Genomic DNA, 24,879 nt, shown 5'->3' with positions numbered 1-24,879 from the left:
TCCAATTTAGCACCTACTAAGTTCAGATATGAGTAGCCCACAGTCATTACCCTCTAAGAGTTAACAGCAAGTAGAGAAAAAAAAGATAAATGCGAGATGAATTTTTATATTGTGACATAACATGTGTGATGAGATCTATTTTTCCCCAAAGCGTTAAAAAGATGTAAGACTGCTGAGACTGAGGATGAAGGGAAATGTCTCTTTGAAAGCTATGGAAGGTGTATCATGTGGTGTGAACCTGGAAAAAATATCAGAATTTTACTTTTACATATCTAAAACACGGTTCCATGAACATCTATATTATTCCCTTTTCTTTCCGCTGACCATTTATGTGCACTTACCTAATACTTTTTATGCCTCTTTACTGTAACACTTTTCCTTCACTCCTTAATTTCCTAATTCAACATACAAATGGGAATTACCCTTTTGTATGCCTGCCAAAAATGTAATTAAGGAAGGCCTGCTTTCATTCTATTATAAAATTCTATTAAGAAGAAGTTTAGAGGGCCTGTTAAATAAATCATGGTACATCAAAAATGTGTCTAAAATGCAGCCATTAAAAAGGATGAAATAGGTAACATATATTGACTTAGAAAAAATTTCATAATTAAAATGTTAAAGAAACAGAATCATGCATATGGTATGAAAGCATTATGTGCATAGATTGATATTGATGTTTATGTATATAAAGAAGGAATCTGGAAGAATAAACACCCAAACTTTATTAGTAGCTAACTTTGAGGGAAATATCACTTTCTATTTAGTATAATTCTCTAACTTTTAATTTTAAATAATTCAAACAACAAAAGTATTTATATTGAAAGAAATACGAAGTATACACCATCTATTTTCCCCATTCTAAGAATTAGAAAAATCATTGGCACTTTTTAAGTCAGTAATTTCATTCAGTAATTTTTCAAGAATGAAAAATTTAACTCAAAACAAATGTTAGAAAATGTTAAAATCATAAGTTATATGAAAATATAAACTCAAATTCTTAAATAAAATTCCAATGAAGATAATTTTAAAAATTATGTTTATAGTAAGGCAGATTTCTAATTTTATTAGCACTAAGGCCAAAATAATTTTTTGTCAATAACCAGGAATGCTCACTATTTTCTGTCAATATACCAAAAGCATCAGCAATAATCACCTAGAGGTAAAAGACAGCAAATATAACAAACTCATGAATCTGCTTTATCATTTTTTGATGCTTTAGAAACTGAAGATAAAAATTTTTCTTTCAAAGTATAGTAGACAACATATAATGATTAAATAGAATTCATAAAATCTCAGCTGTTCATCAGAAAGTGATACAATGACCCATCACAAAGGCAACTATAGATTAGAACTAGAATGTAGCAGTTAGGAAAATAAAGGATTTCCAGACCTTATACAACTGCAATATAGCTCAGTTGGCCTCCCCAGAGCCACACAAGGCATTCTTTCCCATCACTGAGTCCCACTTGTGTCACTCAACCAGATCACCAAAAATAAATACAGATGAGGAAACTTAGCATCCTAGAGGCACCATGATTTGTCACCCACAAATCTCATGAGCAGTGAGCAAATGATAGTGTACAAACACAGCATAAGAGATCATCAGCTAAGGTAAAATAAATGCAACCTGCCTTGCTATCTTTGTGGCTCCTAGCCCACTATTTATTTTTATGTTATTATTGTTTGGTTTTTGTCTTATGTTTTTAATCTGTACCATTCTACCTCTTTTAGGCATTGAGCGGTTTGTCTTGAATTAGAAAAGAGGTGCTAGAATGAAGGAGTGAGAGGTTGACCTACATCTGAACAATTTGCATGTGATTTATCACAATTAAACAATTTGGTTAGAAATAGCTACAATTAAGCTATTATCAGAGAAGTTATTTACTAGACTAGAAATTCTAAATTTATCTTCACATACATCCTAGCCAAGAAAAGGGCCACATTTTCTGGCACTCTTATTAAGAAAAGCTAACACTGAAGTAAATTCTTCCAAATTAACATTTAGTTTACTAAATCATGATAGCTAATTATACTTATGGTTACTTTGGTGGTTTCTTCAAAAATTACAGTTTTAAAATAAGAAGAAAGCTATGAAATTATGGTAGGCTAGAGAATCTCAGTTTCTAACAATATATTGCATATATTAGTATACCTAAGAGTATATATTATATAATTATCTTCCTGATACATGGAAATAGTATATGGTAATGTCAAACTACCCTAAAATTATGAAAAAGGTAATACAAAAATATAAAATATTGAATAAATTCTATCTGCAGTAAAACATAAACTCTAAAAGATATAATAAACTGTAGTAGTATGTAATAGTATGGAAGAAAAATTCAAACTGATGACTAAACACTATGTGTTGGATGATTTCAAGTTTAACAGGTAAGTAGACATAATATTTTTCAGGTTTTCAGAATAAGCAACATCAATTCTATCTATATCTAACAAAGGGAGTGAAGTATTAAAACATAGCTAAAACAAATACAAAATATTTTATAATCAAAAAAAGGGTTCTTTTTCCTACCTTGAGGCATGTGAGTGGTTCTCTGATTAACCTTCAAGGATACCCTAAGAAACAAATGGAAAATAGATGACATAGAGGATAATAAAATAGCAGGATTTTAAGCATTATTATTTTAGCATTATTATTAACATTAAGTGTTAGTGGTCTGTTTGCTGGGGGTTAGTCTATTTACCATGGCAAGGCATCAATTGTTCCATCCACAAATGATTCTGGCAACACTGAAGGGCACACAAGTATTAGAATAAAATATATATGTGGATTGAGAACTTTTTACTGTCTGTAGTACGTGGACATTGTGATTAAGACTCTTGTAGTTCACAACTATTAGCCAATTTAGAAATTTTACTATTGACAGTTGGTAAAGGTGAAAAGAAAAATGTAAAGTCATGCCATATTACTAAAATGAAGCAAAACCACAACCTAAAACCTAGAACAACAACCTAAAAACAACAAAAAAATTTAAAAACACTTCTAGATTTAATAACATCTTTTTATATCATTAAAAATACAGGTACTAGGGCTTCCCTGGTGGCACAGTGGTTGAGAGTCCGCCTGCCGATGCAGGGGACACAGGAAGATCCCACATGCCGCGGAGCGGCTGGGCCCGTGAGCCATGGCTGCTGAGCCTGCGCGTCCAGAGCCCGTGCTGCACAACGGGAGAGGCTGCGACAGTGAGAGGCCCACGTACCACAAAAATAAAATAAAATTTAAAAAAATACAGGTACTAAAATTGTGGTCCATTTTGTGGATATGATCACAAGATTTCAGCTTGTAGTGAAATCAAGTCCTACGTTCCAGAGTTTTAAGAGAGTTATTACCTGGCATAGGGAATTACTGTAAGGATATTCTAGTGCTCTTCATTAGAAAAGAATTAATCTTAGAACTAGGAGGTAATTTAAAAATCAACTGGTCCAACATCCTCACTTTGCAAAACAAAGCAAGATCCCATGGCTAGCTCATGGCAGAACTAAGGGTAGAATTTCCATCTCCCAGACCCATCATTATCCCACAGCATTAAGTTACTTAATTCTTTGTAACTACCAAGATTGGAAAGGAGTAGAGGGAGTGGAATTGTGTATTCTTCTCTGGATAAGTTCCATCTTCTTGATGAAGCTTCATACTTCTACCTGCATAAAGGACCTACAGCATCAACATTTATTGTATCTACCTCATTCAAAACTCCATTCCTTGGTGAAGGGAGATACAGTCCTCCCTTGGTATCTACAGGGGATTAGTTCTACCCCTTCCCCATGGATACGCAAATCCCCGCATGCTCAAGTCCCTTATATAAAATGGTGCACTGTTTGCATATAACACATACACATCCTCCAATATACTTTAAATTTTTCCTTCCTGTTTTACTGAGGTATAATTGACATATATCACTACATAAGTTTAAGGTATACAGCATAATGATTTGATTTACCTACATTATGAAATGATTTTCACAGTATGTTTAGTGAACAGCCATCATTTCATATAGACACCAAAATAAAAAAATAGAAAAAAATTTTTTTCTTTGTGATGAGAACTCTTAGGATTTACTCTCTTAATAACTTGCATGTATAACATACAGCAATGTTAATTATATTTATCAGGTTGTACATAACATCCCTAGTACTTATTTATCTTATAACTGGAAGTTTGACATTTTGACTGCCTTCCTCTAATTTCCCCTCCCTAAACCCCCCACCTCTGGTAACCATAAATCTGATCTCTTTTTCTATGAGTTTGTTTACTTGTTTGTTTTGAAGTATAATTGACCTACAGCACTACACTAGTTCCTGGTACACAGCAAAGTGATTTGATATTTCTATACATTTCAAAATGATCACCATGATGTCTAGTTATCATCTGTCACCATACAAAGATATTACATAATTATTGACTATATTCCCCCCACAGTCCATTTTATACCTGTGACTCATTTATTTTGTATCTGGAAGTCTGTACCTCTTAATCTCCCTCACCTATTTCTCTCCTTCCGTATACTTTAAATCATCTCTAGATCATTAGAATACCTAATACAATGTAAATGCTATGTAAATAGTTGTAAATACAATGTAAATGCTACATAAATAGTTGTCTGCATAGGAAATTCAGGTTTTGCTTTTTGGAACTTTCTAGAATTTTTCTTTTTTTTGACTATTTTCCCAACTACGGTTGGTTGAATCCATGGATGCAGACCCATGGATACGGAGAACCACTGTACCAAAGAGTTAAATGACAGGGTTCTAGTCTTAAACTGCTTACAAATCAGTGAGAGAAAGTAGGGAAAAAAAAGAAATCAAGGAAAAAAGAGCTACAAAGCTGACAAAAGCAGTCATTAACACTACAGGCAGGGTATGAGAGAAACCGCACAGTAGTTACTTCACATAAAATCTGTTTTCTGGGCAGCTTTCAAAGAAAGTCTAACACTGCTCTTTAACAAATGCTCCCCCTTTCTAGGCTGATCTGTATTATTGTAGGCAGTAATGAAATCATCTGCTTTCCAGCTAGACTTCATTAAAAAAATACTTATATATTTACAATCATTTGTGATTCTTAATTAATAAAATATAATTTTTGTAACAATAACAATGGTTTATTAAACCGTTTCCTGTAAATGCTTTCAAAAGATGGACTGCAACCCCTGGCCCAGTTTGCATTGCTATTAACAGTGACCTCTATGTTTTCAGAAAGTGCAATAACAAAGTCAACATTACATAAGCATAGAGTCCACCCCTGTACTATCAAGGCCTAGAATTTCAGGAGACTGGGAATTGAGCAAGCAGTAGTGCAATAGCTGTTGGGATGTTTTCTTGTGCTATAATCTCAGGCACAGCTTGTGTGTGCTCACAGTATCAGTGTAAGATGCCGCTCCCCTTGCCGGACAAACTCAATGATTAATTCATGTTTCCTGTGCAGAATGTCAAAGGATGAATGTCATAAGTTTAAAAGTTATAGCGGATATAAAAAAGACATTAAATAAAAAGTGTTTCCAAAATGTGAAATTCAAACATTTGGAGAGTTTGAAGTTTATCTAGCCAAAGCAGCTAGTGTCCCTAAGAAGATAAAGCATTATTAAGTAATAAGATGTATTTGTTGGATTTTATTGCTCCAGTTTTTCAATTCTGCTTAAATCATGAAGAAAGAATTCTGAGAAAAAAATTTTTTTGAGAGCCAAAGTTTAAGCAACTTAACCCAAACATATTTAAGAGAAATAAAGTCACAGAAGGAATTACAAGGAAATATGTTCTTTGAAATTTCAGTAATCATTAAAGTATAAAATGTTTCTACATTTTTCTGTAAGAAGCTATACGATTATAGTTCAGCACTCTTACAGTTATATAAATATAAACACACACACAGTATTGTGGATGGACACAATTATATTGTACACAAGCAAATATGGTTAAACACTGAAATACATACTTCTAATCCATTATGCATTTTATGTTCTCAAATATCCTTGACTACAGGTTAGAGTTTTGGCTTTTTAAATATCTCTAATATCAGGGTTATGTAAATAAACATGAATACAAGTTTCAAAGTGACATACATGGTACAAATCACTGCCAATTTAAGGCAAGATTACCATAGTGTGCAAGGCAAGATTTTGTAGACAGTTGGAGAAGGACTAAGAAGTAAATGTCAAATTACTATTTTTAATACAAATTAGAAACTCTCTTGTTCTCTGCTCTCTTCTTCCACTGAGAGACTACTGCTTATTAAAGATGCTACCAAAAACACTTAAAAGATATCCTGTTTTAGAAAAATGCAGTTTGAACAACCAAGAGAATTTAAAATATTGTATAAAATATTATCTAAGTTTTCATTCCCAAAGGGTTTATTTCTTTCATTAGAATAAGATGTCACAACAAGTGTATATTCCACAAAGTTGCTGAATGCATTTGAAGAAGAGCAAATTTAGACCTTAGCATTTCTACAAAAGTACATAGGAACAACCAACTTTATAATGTGTACACTTTACACCTCTAACACAAAATATGCATGCTTCTTATAATGAACATATAATTATACTTCACATATTTATTAAAATAGAATTTGATAGTATAGTATTATCTGTAGGCCAACTGGGTTAAAAGTTTTTTGATTATCTAGATAAGTCTTCTTATTTTACAGATATATAGATGAATTAAGATGTATACTACAATATTTACAATAATTAATAATAATTATTTAATAATAATTATTATTTAGGAATAGTGGGCATGAAAGCATTCACATTTTGAGCTTTGAGGCTCACTTCCAGCTCCCCTTCATATTATATGATGTCTACTAGTAGAATATTTTTACTTGAAAACCCATGTTCTTCTATATGGTCAACATAGAAGAATAACACAAGATTAAAAAATAAATCTCCATTTTAAAATACTAAATTTCTGACATTATTTGTAAAGCATAAATTTTTGTTCATAAGAAATAAATGTATTGTTTCTGCCTAGCCTTTTACACGACTTATTTTCTCTTCTATACACTATAATTGGAATAACCCAATTCTACACGTTGAATCCAAGTCCACAGTAGGGTGAGGGTTATCGTTAGTCTCTTGGGTTTGGTCTCTTTAATAATATCTAATAGTAGAAGTTGTGGTTTAATTAATGGCACACAGATCCTTCTCACAAAAGGGTGTAAGACCCAGGGCTTTTATAGTATTATAATCACCTTCACTACCTAACAGTAAGAAGGTCTAAATCATTATAATCCCACTCCTGATTTTTCAAAACCTGCAGCTTCCTTGCATGGTGATAGCATGGTTTAAGAATAGTTCCAACAGTAACTTCATGGCCAAGGATGGCTCTAGAAGTATTCTTAAGTAACCTGTAAGAACCCGGCTGAGGTCTTGTCAGTTGATCTGGGAAAAGCAGTGGTGGCATCCCAATGACAGATTGTCAGATTGTCATGTTAGATACCTTTCTGCAGTAAAAATCTCCATACACGGAAAATGTGCTGTATTTTAAAAATCACACAGTTTTAGGATGCATAATTTTTAGCTATGCTTATTACATACATGACAAAGTAAGTTTTAAATCATTTATTAAAAGGACATACACACTCTCTTTAAATATATTTTCTTTTGCAACAAATTAAATGCACAGTATTTTATTCCTAAAATATCCCAACTTTTATTTTGGGAAATACAAAATAATTAGTAATTTTAACTAAGGGAAGGTTACATCCAAAATAATAAATTCCTGTTCACACAGAGTTTATATACTACCAAAAATAATAAACTAATTTATACATAAATATGGAACATAACAGATGGCTATAAATGCCATGAAGATAAAGAAAGCAGGGAAATGGGAAAGTGAGGAGCTGGTGTTAAGATTTTAGATAAGGTGGGAAGATTAGGAAGATCAGGAAGGAAAAGAACAAAAAGAAGAAATCACACTGATTCCTGGAGGCTCTCAGCTATCACCTTGCTCTTATGGTATTAGAAACGTTTGAGCCTGAGATTTTCCTTCATGTCACCATGTGATCTTGCTGTAAAATGGGATAACAAGTACACTTTTCAAATTTTTGCAGCACATAATTGATTGCAAAAATATTATAGATAAATATCTGAAAAGAACACAGTGATTAAAGAAAATGCACCAGAAAGGAAATTAATGAGCTTCATTTAGCTTTGGACACCATCCTAGGTCATTTACACATATTAGTTAAAACTCATTATTTCCATTTATGGATAAGGAAATGGATACTTAAGAGGATTAAATGACTTCCTAACCTCAGAAAGACTATAAGGGGCAAAGGCAGCGTTTTGATTTGGGTCCCTGTCGCTCCAAAGCCCAATTCCTGCAGCTCCACCTTACTGACCCTCTGAAGATGAAACATAAGGCTCCATCCACCATCAGGTCAACTCTCTCAATCTTTAATATCTAGTATAATAACTTTAATGCTTTATGTTTCTGCCATATGTTAAAATTCTTTAAAGCATGTTCCCTAATTACTTACTGCCACTCTTACAAAAGTTATGAAGTAGGTGTTATTCAGGAAAGGGAAGACAAAACAGTTATATGATCCTTATGTAACTTCATCTCATTGCTACTGAGAAAGACGGCACTAAATCTTAAGTTAGCAGACTCTGAATCCGTTTGTTTTTCTACTGTATCATACCGCTTTAAACTTTGAGTTAGAAAAGTGAGGCAAAGGCTTTCCAAACTGGAGATGCAATTCTGTTTTTTTTTTTTTTTTTTTTTTTCCTTGAGGTTGAACCTATGTAGTAACAAATACAAAAGAATTGAAAATCAAGTTCCCTCATTTTCTGATTTCATAAATAAATTTCAACTCTCTTTCATAAATAAGCTTATTTTACCCTTCATTTTGTTCCCTTGCCACATTCAAACAAATCAATTTCATCAATTCTAACATGGCAACATAAAAAGTTATATGTCAGACTTTATGCAATTCCACCAATGTTTTGGCATTTGCATAAAAATATGTATGATTCAGTTAATTGCTTATATTACCCATGATTATCTTAAAAGCAAATGTCATTATTAGCTATACATTATTTTTCCTCAGAATTCATCTATAGATATTATAGTCTGGGCACAATTATTTTTTTCATAGTATGATAACTGAATTTTAGATGTTCCAAAGATTAAGATTTAATAGCCTCCCAAGTTCCAGAAAGAAACTGCTCTTGTTTTATGATGAATATAAGGTAGCTTATTCTATATGGTGTCAATCTGAGTTACTTAGATAAAATCTTAGTTGCCAATAAATTTATGCCTCAGTCAATAAATCACTTGAGATGATGGAGTAACTTGGTAGCCCTGTTTTGTACACAACTAAAGAGAATGGATCAAGGACCAAGTTTGACTAACACCAACATGTGCTCCATGGCAAACTACGAACCTCATTTGTCTTGAGAGGTATATTAGTTAACTTTTGTGGAAAATAATAAACACCAGAGGAATGATGTAAATCATTGGGAAATACGAAAGTCAGAAGCAAGTGCTCAAAAGATCTTAAACCAATTTTTGGAATTGTTTGGCATCCTTCCATACACTCATATATTTTCATCAAGAGTTCATCTTTATCACTTCTTCCAGGTCTTCAGTAGTAGTGAATCACTTAATGTTCCTTAGACAGAAGACATACCCTACCTCCAAAATACGAAAAGTTTATTCTTCACTGATACTTGAATTTTAAATCCCCTTTTTGGCAAAATCTGTGAAGTTCCAATCCTCAAATGACACTCCAAAGGGGTGATTTTTTTTAACATCTTTATTGGAGTGTAATTGCTTTACAATGGTGTGTTCGTTTCTGCTTTATAACAAAGTGAATCAGCTATACATATATATATATATATATATATATTTGTTTTAGCAAGGAACATGCCCCTCACGTGGTTCTTCTGTCCTTTGCCCAGGACTTCTTAATCTTGAAATATTTGAAGCCTCCAATTTAGGAAAGGATCATAAACATTGCACGGATACAACAGAAAACTGGTAAAACGGCATATAGGAAGATACTTGATTACACAAAAACAAATTTTTTCTCCACAATAAATGAATTAGTGAGTTACCAAAATTCTCAAAGCCGTTGAGATCAAGGTGATTGCCCAACCTTTGCCAAAGATGGTAACACGCAGGTTGCTGAAGGTGCAGAACATGCAGTTTACTGGGAGATCTCAAACTATCTAGCCAGTGAGTTCATCTACAGATGATAGCAAAAATTTCACCCATCTCTATACTTCAAGTTCTTTAAGTATAAAGATCTATCACCACTATTCTTCCCATACCTAGCAAATGGTAGATGCCAGTTTAAAATTTCTTGACTAAATGGAAATTCTTAAATTCTTCAAATCATAGATCCAATCTTGTTACTCCTACTCAGGCTTAAATGTCTTCCCATTGGTCTTAGAATAAAAACCGACATTCTCAACAGAGTCTACAAGGACTTGCTGGTTTAGCACCCACCCACTTCTCCAGGCTTGTCGCACATGAAACTCCTACCCTACTGTTGGTGCTAACCTAGATTCTTCCAGGACCTTGCAGACACCAGCCTCCCTCTCATAGACTAAAAACATATACGTTATATAATGATTTTTTTAATACTTCAAAATACAAATGTACAGAATTATCAAGAATTATAAAACAGGTTCTAAATCTCCAACCCAGATTAAATAGGTATTACCATTTTGCCAAAGTCATCTTTTTATCTAGCTCTTGAAATTAATAAAATAGGGCATAGCTCACTATCTCTCTTCATTCAGGGATCTGCTAAGAAAAGTCTTCCCTTACCACCCAATCTGAAGTGGCATCACTCCCTAACTCTTCCATCTTCTCGTTTTGCTTCATTTTTCATAACATTTATTACTATCTAACATATATTTATTTGCCAAAATGTTTATTATCTGTTCCCCTGTTTAGAATGTAAGCTAAATAAATATCTTATTGTAGCCGCAGGTCTACCCAACATATTTCATTTCCCCTCCATACCACCTCAGATACCAATAACAGTCTGAGGTCAGTGGGTATGTTTTCTATGTGTGACTTTTAACTTTTATAAGAATGTGTGTCTTCATAACAAAGATACTGCATAGCTCTCTTCCCTTTCTGTTTGCCCAGTTAACATTTATCCATCCTCCAAATGTCAACTGATGTGTTACTTCCTCAGACAGGTCCCCCACTACCCTGTTTATTCCTCTGCACTCCTTCTTCTCAGCAATTCTGACAGTTAACATTTTACTTTTGTTTGTGTGAATATTGAATAATCTGCCTCTCTCTGCTACTAAACTGTAAGTAAGCTCTGTGAGGTGGGGTCAATTCTTTGGTTTGCTTATCATCCCTGGCGTGTAGTAAGTGCTCGGGAAACACTAGTGAATGAATGAATTGGGCTACAACATCATTCAGAGGAAATGATTCCTATCTGTACTCCCACACATAGAAACACATACTTATGAAAGCCCAGAATCAGTCATTTCCTTGGCCAGATTTTCCTTCTCCATTTTCCTGTAAATGAAGTTGGTTTCCCTAGCTAACTTGAAACAAGGATAAAAAGGGAACTATTTCTATTTGTCATACAGATATTTTTCCCTGAAATTTTTTATGATATGTCTGGAGAGCCTCCCATTCATCTCTGTGAACTGGCCAGTGCACATATTGTCTCATATTTTAAGACAAACAATTTTATTTCAACACATTCCAAAACTAGGAGTCACCAGATAATATTCAGACACCAAAGAGAAAACTACTTTGCACTATTTACTGATGTTTTGGTGAATCAAGTGGAAATATTTCATATAGCTGTCTCATGATTCTCAAAACATTCCATGTAAAATATGAGATCCAGTTCACCTAAGTTCCAGCTTGAAAGCTCATGTATTATTGGATCAAATGACACGGCATTTGTATTTTGAAACTGACCCTTTTCTTCCTCTGTCTCTTTCTTCTCACATTCTTTACAATGTGCACACACACACACCTTGATCAAGAATTTAGACTCAGACAATATGGAAATACTGTATTAGCATAGAGTCATTTCTGTTTAGTTTTACAAAAGAAACATACAAGTAAAATTCAAGAGAACAAAATTTTTTGACTGAGGACTCTAAAAATCTATTGCCATATTAAAGTGGATTTTAATAGAAATTTTCTCCGGGCTAAATAGAGCTCTTATAGCTAATTTCACTGAAGGCAAAGTTATAGCTTCAGTTTATGACTAAGAAGACCAGAAAAGTAGTATGAATTATGTTATAAAAACTACCTTGAAACACTTACTTCTGTTAGATGTTCTGCAACCATATAAAGGCACAGCATGTTGATGAGATGAATAAATAGTACTTACATTGCACCGATAATCAAGTCAATATGTGTTCTTTTAAATATGGGCAAAGACAAATAAACACAAAATATATATAACTTTGATGTATGATACATAATAATAATTCATGACAAAACCCCCAAATTTAGATATTTAGAGGCAATTTGCAAAAAAAACAAAAGCTTGTTTTCTCTGAAGTCATTAATGCAGTGATCATTTAAATATACATTTTTATGGAAAATGTATTTAGTGTTTCTGGCATTTAGACAGATGTCTGAAACTCTAATTCCTATAGCAACCTGACAACATGAATTAATTATGTGGACTGGGGTGGACATTATGAGGCTGGAGAGTACATGTCAGAAGTTGATGACTTTTGCTGTAAAAAAGATGAAAACCTTTCCTATATGTACCTACTTTTCCCCATTTGCAGCAATACTTTTAAAATTAATTAATTCATCTTATATAGTGTTTGATTATGTGCTAGTTACTGTTTAAGTTGTCCCCAGATTGCAAAGAGTAATAATAAAACTGCGTTTCTGTTTCAAGACTCCTATCATCTGGACAAACACATAATTGGAAAAAATTATAATCAAGAAAAATAAGAGCAATGACACAGTGGTAGAAATATGCACAGGATACTACAGGAACATGGATTAGAGTCATCATCTCTCACTGGAGTCAGGACGAGGTACAGACTAGGCTGGCTCCACAAGGACAGGAAAGAATTAACTGGAATTGAAATTGGCAAAAAGTTGGAGGTGTGAAGAGAAAGCCTCCAGACACAGAGGTCAGCATAAGCAAAAGCCCAGAAAGAAGAAACAGTATGGTTAAGAAAGAAAAGACTATCACTGAAGCATTACATAGAATATGAGGCAGGGAGTGGATGGAGATGAAATTGGAGAATTTGACGAACGCCAGATCATGGATGAACTTGTGTCCTACAAAGGGGTTTATCCTAATCAACATGGCAAGTGAATTTACTCTTATTGCCAAAGCTTTTATGACGTAACTGGGTGGCTTGGTTTCTGTTTTGAGAAGGATTCTGGATGAATATTAGGATTTATTAAATTTGAATATTTTAGTTACTAAAATTTCCATAGTTGCAACGGAGTCATGGCGTTGATGGCATATTTGCTATTCCTGTTATACATAGTTGATGCCCTTCAGTGTATGTGAGGGGTAATATGTTAAGATTTTTATTTAATTGTAGATTGCTCAGGCAAGAATTGGAATGGTGAAACAAATTAAGAGGGTTTTGTAACAGTTCAAAAGAGGGATGATGAGAGTCCTAAACCAGAGCAGTGGGAATACACAGGGAGAGGAAGGAAAGTTTCAAGAAATATTTAAGAATTCCCTGGCAGTCCAGTGGTTAGGACTCCACGCTCTCACTGCTTAGGGCCTGGGTTTAATCCCTGGTCAGGGAACTAAAATCCCACAAGCTGCTTGACACAGCCAAAAAAAAAAAAAACAAAAAAAAAAACAAGAAAGAAAGAAATATTTAGAAGGTCATATTAGAAGGGGTCAGGTATGGGAGATGATGTTGAAGGAGTCACAGGTGACTTAAATTTCAGCTTGGAAACTGGTTCATTCCGATGCCATCACCTTGGATAGCAGGTGTTAGAGTTACAGCAGATTGGAAGAGGAAATGCTGAGATGTGGCTTCGAAATTTAAGATACTGGTAGAGCCACCTAGAGGGCAGTGAATATGTGACTCAGGTGAGAAGTCATTTCGCTGGAGATAAAAATTGGGGAAACTCCTACTAGTAAGAGTTGAAATTATGAGAATCAGTTTGCTACCTAGAAACACTATGTATAGTGTAGGGACAAGAAATTCAAGAATGATAGATAATAGTGTTCCTGGACACAGAGAGGAGGAATAGTGAAAAATTAGAAGGAGAAGAACGGGGAGAGTCACAGAAGTCAATAAAGTTTCAAACAGCATGGTGGTCCAAGTCAAATGCATCGAGAAGTCCAATAAAGTAAGAACTACATGTGTCCCTTGGATCTGCAACTAAACCTCATCAGGTGTTCATAGTAGCGGAGTAGTTTCAGTAGCATCATAAAGGCAGAAATTATATTTTAAAATTACCTGATAAAGGTTTTCTTATGTTTATTGAATAAATAAAAGCAAGGCTATGATTTCTTCCTTGTACATATAACATAAAAATGAAATACTAATTCAAAAATAGGTCATTTCTATATTATTTTAAATATATAGAAGGATGAATCACATTTTAATTAAAATACATGTGAGCTTCAGAATGCCTATAATCTAATGGGTTAGACACTAGATATAAAGGTGTTCTATAAGGGAAAACTATTATGCATTTATTTGTTATTTATACCTATTGTTATTTCCTTCATTATCACTGTCTTTTGAAAATATTTCTCTACATTATTATTTCTCAAAGAAGCATACATGATTTATTAATCTATATTACTTAAAAAGGAATCTTTTAAAATAAATTAGTAGTTGGAGATATTTTACACTACAAGAAATTCTCTTTGAAATATTATTTAAACACGGGCAAAACATGTAGGGCTTTGCTTTTGTGATAAAGCGTTAATCACAAGTAAAAATGTGGGAAGAAACTCAGGACGTTAGGTTAGTCTACATCCAAAAATCATAGGGTGGTACGTCACTGTCCTAAAGAATGGAGTCTCTTAACATCCTGTCCAGTAGAGAACTCTCCAAATATTAGGGACCCTCATAGCATGACTGTGAGAAGAAAACCCTAGATTGGTGATTTCTAATCCACAAAGTACACAGGACCTACCCAGGAGTCTTTTCAAAATATACATGCCAACGCTCCACTCTAGACCTACTGAAGCAGAATATCCAGGAATGGGTCCAAGGCACGTGCATTCTGAAAGGTCCCCAGGGTGATTCTGATGCTCAGATGGGGATAAGAATTACTGTCCTACATGGGAGTGAGGATTGCTCAGCCCACAGACCATGGCCCCCATTCTTGATTTAGTCTACTTCAATAAATGTCATGATGTAGACACAATTACTCCTGAAGTTCCTTCATCCACCAGAAAAATGAAACTTTTCATCTGTACTAGAAAAGCTTCAAGGTGGGCAATAGATTGATACGGGTTTTCCACTGTTCCACTGGGGCATGGAAAGAGACCCCAGGAATGCCTCTGCTAGGTTTTAGGTACTTTTTCTAAAATTTCAGTTTATGACTCTCTAAGTTCTTCAGTTACATCAATATTAAAAGGATGGTACACTCAGATAACAAAAAAATTACACAATTTTACAAGTTGAACTTGGAGTAATTGAATTTTGTTAATTATTTGTTAATATTTGTTAATCAGCTATTTAGATGCATAATACAATTGTATAAACTATACAAAAGTATATAGTAACACAATTTCAAAAATAAGAATATTGGATATCACATGCATGATTTGATGTAAATTGGCTAAGGGGACTTTCCTGGAGGTCCAGTGGTTGAGACTCTGTGCTTCCACTGCAGGGGACTCTGGTTCCATCCCTGGTCGGGGAAATAAGATCTTGCATGCCCCGGCCAAAAATAAGTATATAGATTTTTTTTAAATGGCTAAAATATTTAAATGGTTTGTTAATTATGCCTGTTTTTTAGCTACACTCTCCCTTTTTCAAATAGAATGGAAGCTGAAATGAGTAGAGATGAACACACCCAGCTGCATGCCCCCTAGCCTCTCCTTCCCTTCCTCACTTACACTCCCCATGTACTCCCAGACATCCCTTTGCCTTCAAATGCGGAGGGCTACTACTGTGCCCTTAGGAGCAGTGACTGGCGAAAATGTGTGTGTGTACATGTATGCACACAGTAGGGCACATTTTCCTGCTTGATTAAGGAAAGCTGAAGCAGTTCAGGTAATCATAGATGGGATGAACTGCTTAGAATATATTATTACAGAGAGAGAGAGAGAGAGAGAGAGTGCAAGCTTGTAATATGTTGGTGCTTTTGCTGATCCATTATATGTTCTAAGATTTTCACAAATGTAATCACTATCAGTATTATTTTTACCATGCTTACTTCACAAACTGTTTAACCCTTTCCCCACTGGTAAAGGAGAAAGAAAAATATTTATAATGTAGGCATCATTAAGAAATGATAGACAGGGAGCTGGGAGAGCTGCTAAACGGTAGACACTGCCTCATTCAGGGAGTCAAAGCACATCACCCGATAAAGTAATGTTCCACTTTTTTGGTTGGATGCAAATGGCAGGAATAGACAGTTGTGCAGCTTTTTTGAAATATCCATCCTATTTCTGCCCCAGCATCCTACCCACACCCTCAAGAACTACCACTCTAAGGAACCCAATCCCTCCCAGAGTTATCTGTTCTCACACATAAAATTGTCTAAGTCATTAATTGATTCTTGTCTGGTGTTCTTGATCTAGACCACAATTCTGAGGACCTTGAAAACAGAAATCAGCAAAGATGAAAATGATAGGCTGAGAATATTTTAGACTTCTTTGACCAAAAAAAAGGGTTGGATTTACTTAAACGTGTATAATGTGTTCTCCAGTGAGAGCAGAATAAAAAGAAACTGTATGAAATTTCAGGAGGAACAATTTAGGTTTTACATAAAAAGTGATCAAGACTTGCAACTAGATTTTAAATATCTATAAGCCCATTCTCATTGGTTTTATCAATGGAACCATCCTTTTGCTTGCTTTGATTCCAGACTCATTAGCCTCCTTTCAGCTTCTTAACATAAACTACTTACTCTAAGCCCAGACTTCTGAATATGCTATTCACTTTTTCAGGTAGTCAGTCACAGCTAATTCATTTACCCAACAGATATTTACTAAGTGCAGTGACCCTCTGTATCCCCGGGTTCTGCATCTGTGGGTTCAACCAACTGTGGACTGCATAGTATGCTTACGATTCTGGAATCCATGGATGCAGAATCGGCCCATGCAGAACCCGTGGATACGGGGGTGACTAAGGGACCAAAACATCCGTGAATTTTGGTATCCATGGTGGATATTGAAACCAATCTCCGGTGGATACTGAGGGACGTCTGTACCTATTATATGACAGGCATGTTTCTAGGCACTGGGCTTATGTCAGTGTAAAAAAATAGAAGCACCCCTGCCATCATGGGCTTATATTCTATAAAGAGTGGTGGAATTACTTCAGGATTTCCCAACCTTGGCACAATGGGCATTTTGACCTAGATATTTCTTTATTGTGGGGTCCTATACTATGTGTTGTAGAACGTTAAGCAGTATCGTGGCCTCTACCCATTACATGACAGTAGCACTCCCTCAGTTGGGACAACTCAAAAAATCTCCAGATATTGCCAATTGTCTCTTGGGAGGAGCAAAATCACCCTCAGTTGAGAGTAGCAACTGTTATAGTTGTGATCAGTGGCAACTGTTAGTTAGTAGCAACTGTTATAGTTAGTAGCAACTGTTATAGTTGTGATTTTATATTTATTGTAGTAATTATTAGAATACTGTCTTCTCCCACAAGATGATATCTTCCCCACAGAACACACAATATCTGTTTTTCTTCTCACCATATCTCTAGCTTTTTGGGCAATGACTAGTATATAGTAGGCCCTAAATAAATACTTGTCTGAATGATTCAACGAATACTCAAGTAGCTCTCTTTTCTTAAATCTGAGTTAGACATTTTTATGTTTCATTAGCTCTTTCTGCTTACCCTTCAGCATACTTATACTGCGTTATAATTGCCTACCTCTTTGGTCTGTCCCATCTCTCTCTCATCCACCATACTGAACATTCCTTAAGGGCTGAGAATGTGTCACATTCATCTTTACACCCTCACTTCCTAGCACAGTACTTGACAGATAAATACCTAATGACTGGATGAATAGCAACACTAATAATTACTAAGTATTCAGCAAGGGGTAGGTATCAAGCTAGTTCATTTCTGCTATACATATCCTCTTTCACCAATACATGAAATTTGGAAAAAAATGATATCTCCATTCTCACAGAGCAGGAACCTTAGAGATTAAATAACTGGCCCTAGGCATAATGTGGTAGAGTTAGAATCTGAACTTTCTAGATCTTATTCTAAAGCCCAAAGCATTACCCTGACTACACAGGGAGAAATTTCTTGGCTTTGTCTATGAGAACCAGTGAGTGAGTTAGGAAATGGCAAATTAAGAACAACCCAATATCTTTCAAATCAGAGATGAATAACATTTCAAATCACTATCTGGACCCAAACAGCTTAAGAAGAAATAAACAAATCACTTTGTAGATGAGAGGATGTCCTGTTACCTAGGTGTTTTTGGGTGACCAGAATTTTATTTGAAACTGAATATACAGTGCATGAACACTGACAATGAAATGTCAATTTGGTCAAAATTAAATTTTTTAGCCAAATTTATGTTTGTTTAGCTAATAATATTCCTGCCATGTAGCACTTTATTGTGGACTCAATAGTAAGTTTTCAATATAAAATTAGTTTTTTAATCTTAAGACGTTTGTTTTTATTCCTCTTCAGCAGACTTAGATTTTAAGAAATAACATGGTTTTGGAATCCAGCACTCAATAATAGATTAAAAAGCTCACACATTACACTCTAATCATTAATTTAGAAGTAGTTTTCTCATTATTTTGTCCACAATTGCAGGTTTTCTAGTGACAGATTTTATAATTATTTTTAATATGCATTCACCTTTCCTCCAGCTACTGATTAAAATAATAAATGTGTATATCAGACAAAATTTTTATCAATTTTATAAGAGAAGAAAAGACAAGAAATAACACAATTTCTGTCTACAGGAAATTTATTAAAAGGTAGAATTTAAAACATACTTGACTTTTTGAACATTAGAAGAAAATTATCACAGAACAAAGCAGGTCATATAACAGCAATGACAATGTCTCAAATGTGGGCTGCATCACTTTTAGAGCATACTCATTTACTTCCTACAGAGCCCTCACAATTCTGGAAGGTAGGTTTGGTAACAATTATTATTTTACATGTTGTTGCTGAGAAATCTGAGATTTATATGATTTGAAACAGATTTCCAAGTTCACTGAGAGTGTAAATGGACTAACTTGAAGCAATGCACATCTGAATGTTGGTTCCAACCTAACACATTACTAGACCTGCTGCTTACTTAAATAGGTGATTATATACATGGTAACGAAGAAAAATGGGAAGACTTAAGGGTTATTAGGTTAACATACTATTCAAGTTCCAGCCTTAAGATGTTGTTGTACATTTTTGGTATTTATTCATATTCTTTTTTCTTGAAATATAAGTATTCAATTCCATGACTGGTTTTGAAATTACTAAATAATGTTTGTTCTTAATTATTACATGGTATAAGTTTGACAATTTTATTTGACAAAAATCAATGATTCTATTGCAAAGTAACTCATGCTTCCCACCAGAAATGCATTTATAAAACTAAAGTTCTTCTAACTTAAGATCCTACCCTTTCTCTTCTGAAGGGACGTTTTTTTCACGTTATGATAGTAAATTTTACTGCAATCTACCCATTGCTCCGGTTTCATCTACTTTTTATTAAGTGATTATCTGCACAAATTGTTTCAACTATTTTCACTGCCTGGAGCAGCGGTTTTCAACTTGAATCTGCTCAGCATGCAACAGAGGGCAAATTTATCTAGAGAGTTTTCTCCCATTAGAAAGCGGTGCCAAAACTGCCTAGTTACAAAGCCAGGACTTAATGTAAGTTCCTGGTCTCTGAACTTCCAAAGGCTTTTGTATACCTTATCACTCATTTAGCATTCATGTATGTAAGAGTTTAATAAATTGGTTAAGTTTTCAAGGATTTAATACTATTTCTCAACATAAAATATAAGCCGTCAAGGTTAGAAATCTTGTTATGTGTCCTTTCTTTGTAACAAGACTGAGTGCTAATGAATGTAGTTGGTGCTCAGTAAATATTTGTTAAGAAGATTAGCCAATTTGACCATAAACTGATTTAACCAAAATAAGCTTAAACTATCCCACTTAAGATCAGAACCAGAATGAAAATGATCAAAGCATTGCATTGTTCGCTACGAGTGGGGTTCAGTTTAATTCAAATCACTAAAACAAACCTAATAAATTCAACTCAAATAGATTGGAATCAAATAAGTATTTACCAAAACATACTACCTTAGGACATAAGAGAAACAGTGAGATGGAAAATGAGAGTCTGAGACTCTCACAACATCCAGTTCCCCCTGAATGTGCTTAGCAGCAACAATGGCAGGATGGAATTCCATCCAGGGTAATTCTATTCAAGGAAGAGCTCCCCACTAATATCCCTTTAATAGCCTTTGCAAAAATTATGAGAAAAATGACGTTTGATTTTATTCTCACCCTAAATTCAAACAAAACACTTCTCTCTTTGTTCTTTTTTCTTGTTTGGGAAGGAAAATTAGGGGAAAATGTTGACAGAAAGAAAAAAAGATTTGATGTCAGGAAAAAATAAGTACTGTATCATTCTTTTAAGTTCTCATGTTCCCTTAACTTGTTTACATGCATGCATGCGTGTTCACACACACAATATATTCATCTGATATATACGTATATATATCATTGATACATATTTGATAAACATTGCCAAAATATTGCTTTGAGCATTGTCTGAGTTATAGGCTAGATAAGTGGAAAATATATGAATCTACTCAAAACATTTAAGACTGCAAAAAGGCCTTTTTATTGATGATTTAATATCTAATATTCCAATCTCTGTATCTTCTCCAATAGTTAAAATACAGAAACAGATATTATGAAAGAGTGCATAATCCCCAAATTTTGTATTTATCATGTACTTAATATATGTTCACTTTCTCTTTAAGTATTGATTAAATTGTTTCAAGAATTAGTTTGCATTCCAACACTAATGGGAAGCAAAATGGGGAAACATCATGGCCCAAAAAAAAAAAAAATGCTCTCTTGAAATTAAATTTAGAGCTTAGATTAGCCAGTTAAATGCAAATAACTTATTTATATATAGATATAGACATATAGATATAGATATCTGAATATCTAGATATGCTTTGTATTCTAAGAATAATTACATATACACAGGTTATATAACTAGTATACACTGAATCAGCTACTTCTAGCGTTTTTGTTTTGTATTCTGAGAAAAATGAAAATAAAAGCATTACAAAACAGAACCCCCAAGAGGAGTCTTCACTGGTTATTTTGTTTAAATCCTTACTTTAGAAATGAAGAAACTGGGATCCAGACAGTTTGACTTCTTTTTGAAATCTGAAATATAAATCACTTTGTGGATTCCACTTCTAATAAGTGAGGAGTCCTGTTGGCAATTCTCTAAAAGTGGTAGTATTTACAGCACCCATTTCACTGAAAGAGATGTCCTTTGTCTATCTGGCAACTTGTTTTCCAGAGTCATAAGGTTTCACCGGTGTTCACCCCTGTCTGTAGTTTCTGCTTTGTTGCTGTGCCTGTTCTTCAAAGGCTTTTGCTCAAATGCTACTCCTTCTTAATGATGTCTTCTTTGGTCATCCCAGCTGGAAGTGATCTTTACCTCCTCTGATCCACTAGAGCAATTATCACATCCTGTCTTGTAATTCAACATGGCACAGTGGAAGTGAGTGGATGGACTCTGGAGTTAAGCAGATAGGGGATTGAATTTTGGTTTTGCTGCTTACAAGCAAACAAAACATGGGCTAAGTCAGCTTCTCTGACCCATAGTTATGGACAATTATAACTACCTTTACTGTATTTGTTTTTACCCTTCCTGCAATATGGTAACCAAACATATTAATTAGCTAGATAAGTTTTAAATCAATATGTCATATATACTTACCAAATATTTACTAAATATCTTGAACATGCCAAACCCCAACTAGACTTCTTTGAAATTTGAAAGTTACATGGTCATTTGTATAACAGTATTTCTTTTTTTTTTTTTTTTTTTTTTTGCAGTACGCGGGCCTTTCACTGTTGTGCCCTCTCCCGTTGCAGGGCACAGGCTCACAAGCCCAGCCGCTCCGCGGCATGTGGGATCTTCCCGGACCGGGGCACGAACCCGTGTCCCCTGCATCGGCAGGCGGACTCTCAACCACTGCGCCACCAGGGAAGCCCTGTATAACTGTATTTCTTGTCTCCCTAACAAGAATATTCACATCTTCAAAACAGGGACTATAGATATTATCATATATTATTTTATGTTGCATAGTGCTACAGTAAGTATTTGACAAATAGTTGAAAAAATGAATGAGAAATCTAATTGATTATTGCTCTTATTGGTAAGTTGATTGGCAAGTTGTCAGAAAGTGTTATAAACTGATGAATAGCTAAGTACTCACTCTACACAAGAATAAACTATTTTTGTTGCTAATGTTATCTATCTAAAAATGAAAAATAGATTTGTTCTCTAGATGTAATGAATGTATACCTTTTCACCAAGAAATATACATTTGGTTCATTAATATATTTCACAGGAAATTTTATTAAATGGAATTAAGCTTTTATTAAAATTTCTACATGGATTGAATGGTTGACAATATAAATATACCTAAGCCCTCTGCAAAAATTGTTCAATCAATGGGAGAAAACATGATTTCTACTTATTAAATATACCTATGATTTATTTTTCTCATATCAGCATATTATAACTCCTTCAACACCCAAAGCCATCAAATAACTATGGATAAATTACAAATGTCTGCCAGAGCATGGCACAATGCTTTGCATACTTAAATGCTTCAGCACTCACACCCTACAGCTATAAAGCAGTATAGTCAACATAAGCAAATCCATCTTTATTTTATTCTCTAAAAGGTTAATGCTCAAAGAATCCTTTGTTTTATGACAAGTGTAACGTGAGGACCCTCCAACCCTGATTTATCATTGCTCCTTTTTTTTTCTCTTTCTTTTCTCATGTTATTTTTTAAGTGCTTGCGATCCACATTGGATAAAAAAGACATTTGAGGTCGAGAACTGTGGAGATTCAGGGTGGGAGGGATAGGGCTATTTTGAATCTTGTGACAGTGAGGTTTCGTTCACTAAGGAGCTCTCTGTGGGTTTCTGGCATTGTAAGTGTTTTGTCTGCTTGCAAGCGAGCAGCTGATGGATGGGGAAAATGTTCATTGATTTGTAGTGCCTGCACTGCAGCCAACCAGCACTAGAATGAGGTGGCACCATCATGAATCTCTCAACTATGCATATTTATATGCAGCTGCTGTACTTTTAAACCTCCAGTGAATACAAAGTACTTGTGTGGCCACCAGTTCACACAATGCGGTCCTGCCGCATGCTCTGATTTAACTACTGTATGGAAGAATAGACTTGGAGGGGCTCGGTGGGATATAGAAAGGAGAGGTAAGCATGGAGAGAGAAAAGACTCCTGCACAATTCCTTTTTCTTAGATAGTCAAGAGAATGAAATGAATGTGGGAACAAGTAGGGGACATTCTAATAAATGCATTATGTGCTTGAATCTCAAGTTTTAAAATTGATTAATGGAAATGAAATCCTTTTAAAGATGGTGTTTTCAGCGAGCAAGGCTTTGAGACTACATGATAATGATGTGGTTAAAATATGCTGGCACCATTGAAATCATCATAGCACTGAGCTGCATGCATGAGAAAGTCCCTCCCTTGGGTAAACCATAGCTTCATATAGAGAAATAGATGAGATGCTATACTTGGGTGGGGGTAGGGAGGGGTGAGGAGGAAAGGAGAAATAAAGAATCTGTAATAGCACTGGAAAGAAAATTTAAGTGAAGTGAAAATATGACATTATTAACAAACACAGTCGAAAGAATTCATTTTAGAATAGAAAATGGAGAATGAGGGCTGCTTCAGAAGCATGAAAGCTATAGGCTGAGGTTTGAGAGCTGAAAGCTTAGAAGAAATGAGGAAGTGTAATGTGAGCAGGAAAATGAAATTAAAGGAATAAAAGAAACAAAGAGAAAGGAATTGTCAAAGTGAGAATCCTCTCTTACAAGGAACATAAAATACTTACTTGAGATATGCACCCATATATTTAGAATTATAGATTCTAAATAGTTTTATAGAAATCTTGTAATTTTATTAGACTGCAAAGTTTGAGGCACAGTAAATTTGTAAGGTTGGAGATTTTTAGACTTGATCGGTAAATTTCATTTTCCCAGCATTAGAAAGAAAGAATTAGAGAGATAAGAGAGGAATGGGGGAAATTTAAAATCATAGGAACCAACACCTACTAGGAAATCATTCTCATCCTTAAAGTTCTGAAGGCCAAATTCAGGTAAATGCTATTGACAACGATAGTCCCACAGAGCATCTGACAGTTCATTTTATTATAAGATTAGGGCTCAGCTCCAATATAAACTGTATCAAAGCAACATCAAATGAAAAGTCAAATTCAATATCTGGGTACAGTTTGATTCCATTATCAAAAATAAGCTTTATGCTTTTCCAAGTAGAGTTAAAGCACTAATTCAGCCCAAATTGCAGCTGCTCTTTTGAAGAGAACATAAAATGGCCTTCTTCCAAATAATTCTTTGAGTTTTCTAGGCAGGGTATCAAACCTTATCTCCCATGGGTGTAGAGAAGATGGATTGAATCTTGAAAGTTATAATGCCAGGGCATATTCAATGTTGGTAT

General features: G+C 34.5%; 1 long non-coding RNA gene across 1 annotated transcript in view; it reads right to left on the bottom strand.

Moving 5' to 3' along the window:
* Positions 1 to 24,879, bottom strand: part of LOC141278606 (uncharacterized) — a 158,346-nt gene that overhangs the window by 100,258 nt on the left and 33,209 nt on the right. Inside the window, exon 2 of the long non-coding RNA XR_012331570.1 lies at positions 2,534 to 2,577. This is a non-coding gene — a long non-coding RNA (uncharacterized lncRNA). The remainder of the gene's footprint in view (positions 1 to 2,533; positions 2,578 to 24,879) is intronic.

The sequence above is a fragment of the Tursiops truncatus genome, chromosome 4 (assembly GCF_011762595.2).
Source record: "Tursiops truncatus isolate mTurTru1 chromosome 4, mTurTru1.mat.Y, whole genome shotgun sequence".
Lineage (NCBI taxonomy): Eukaryota > Metazoa > Chordata > Mammalia > Artiodactyla > Delphinidae > Tursiops > Tursiops truncatus.
This window is presented reverse-complemented; position numbering and strand designations above follow the sequence as displayed.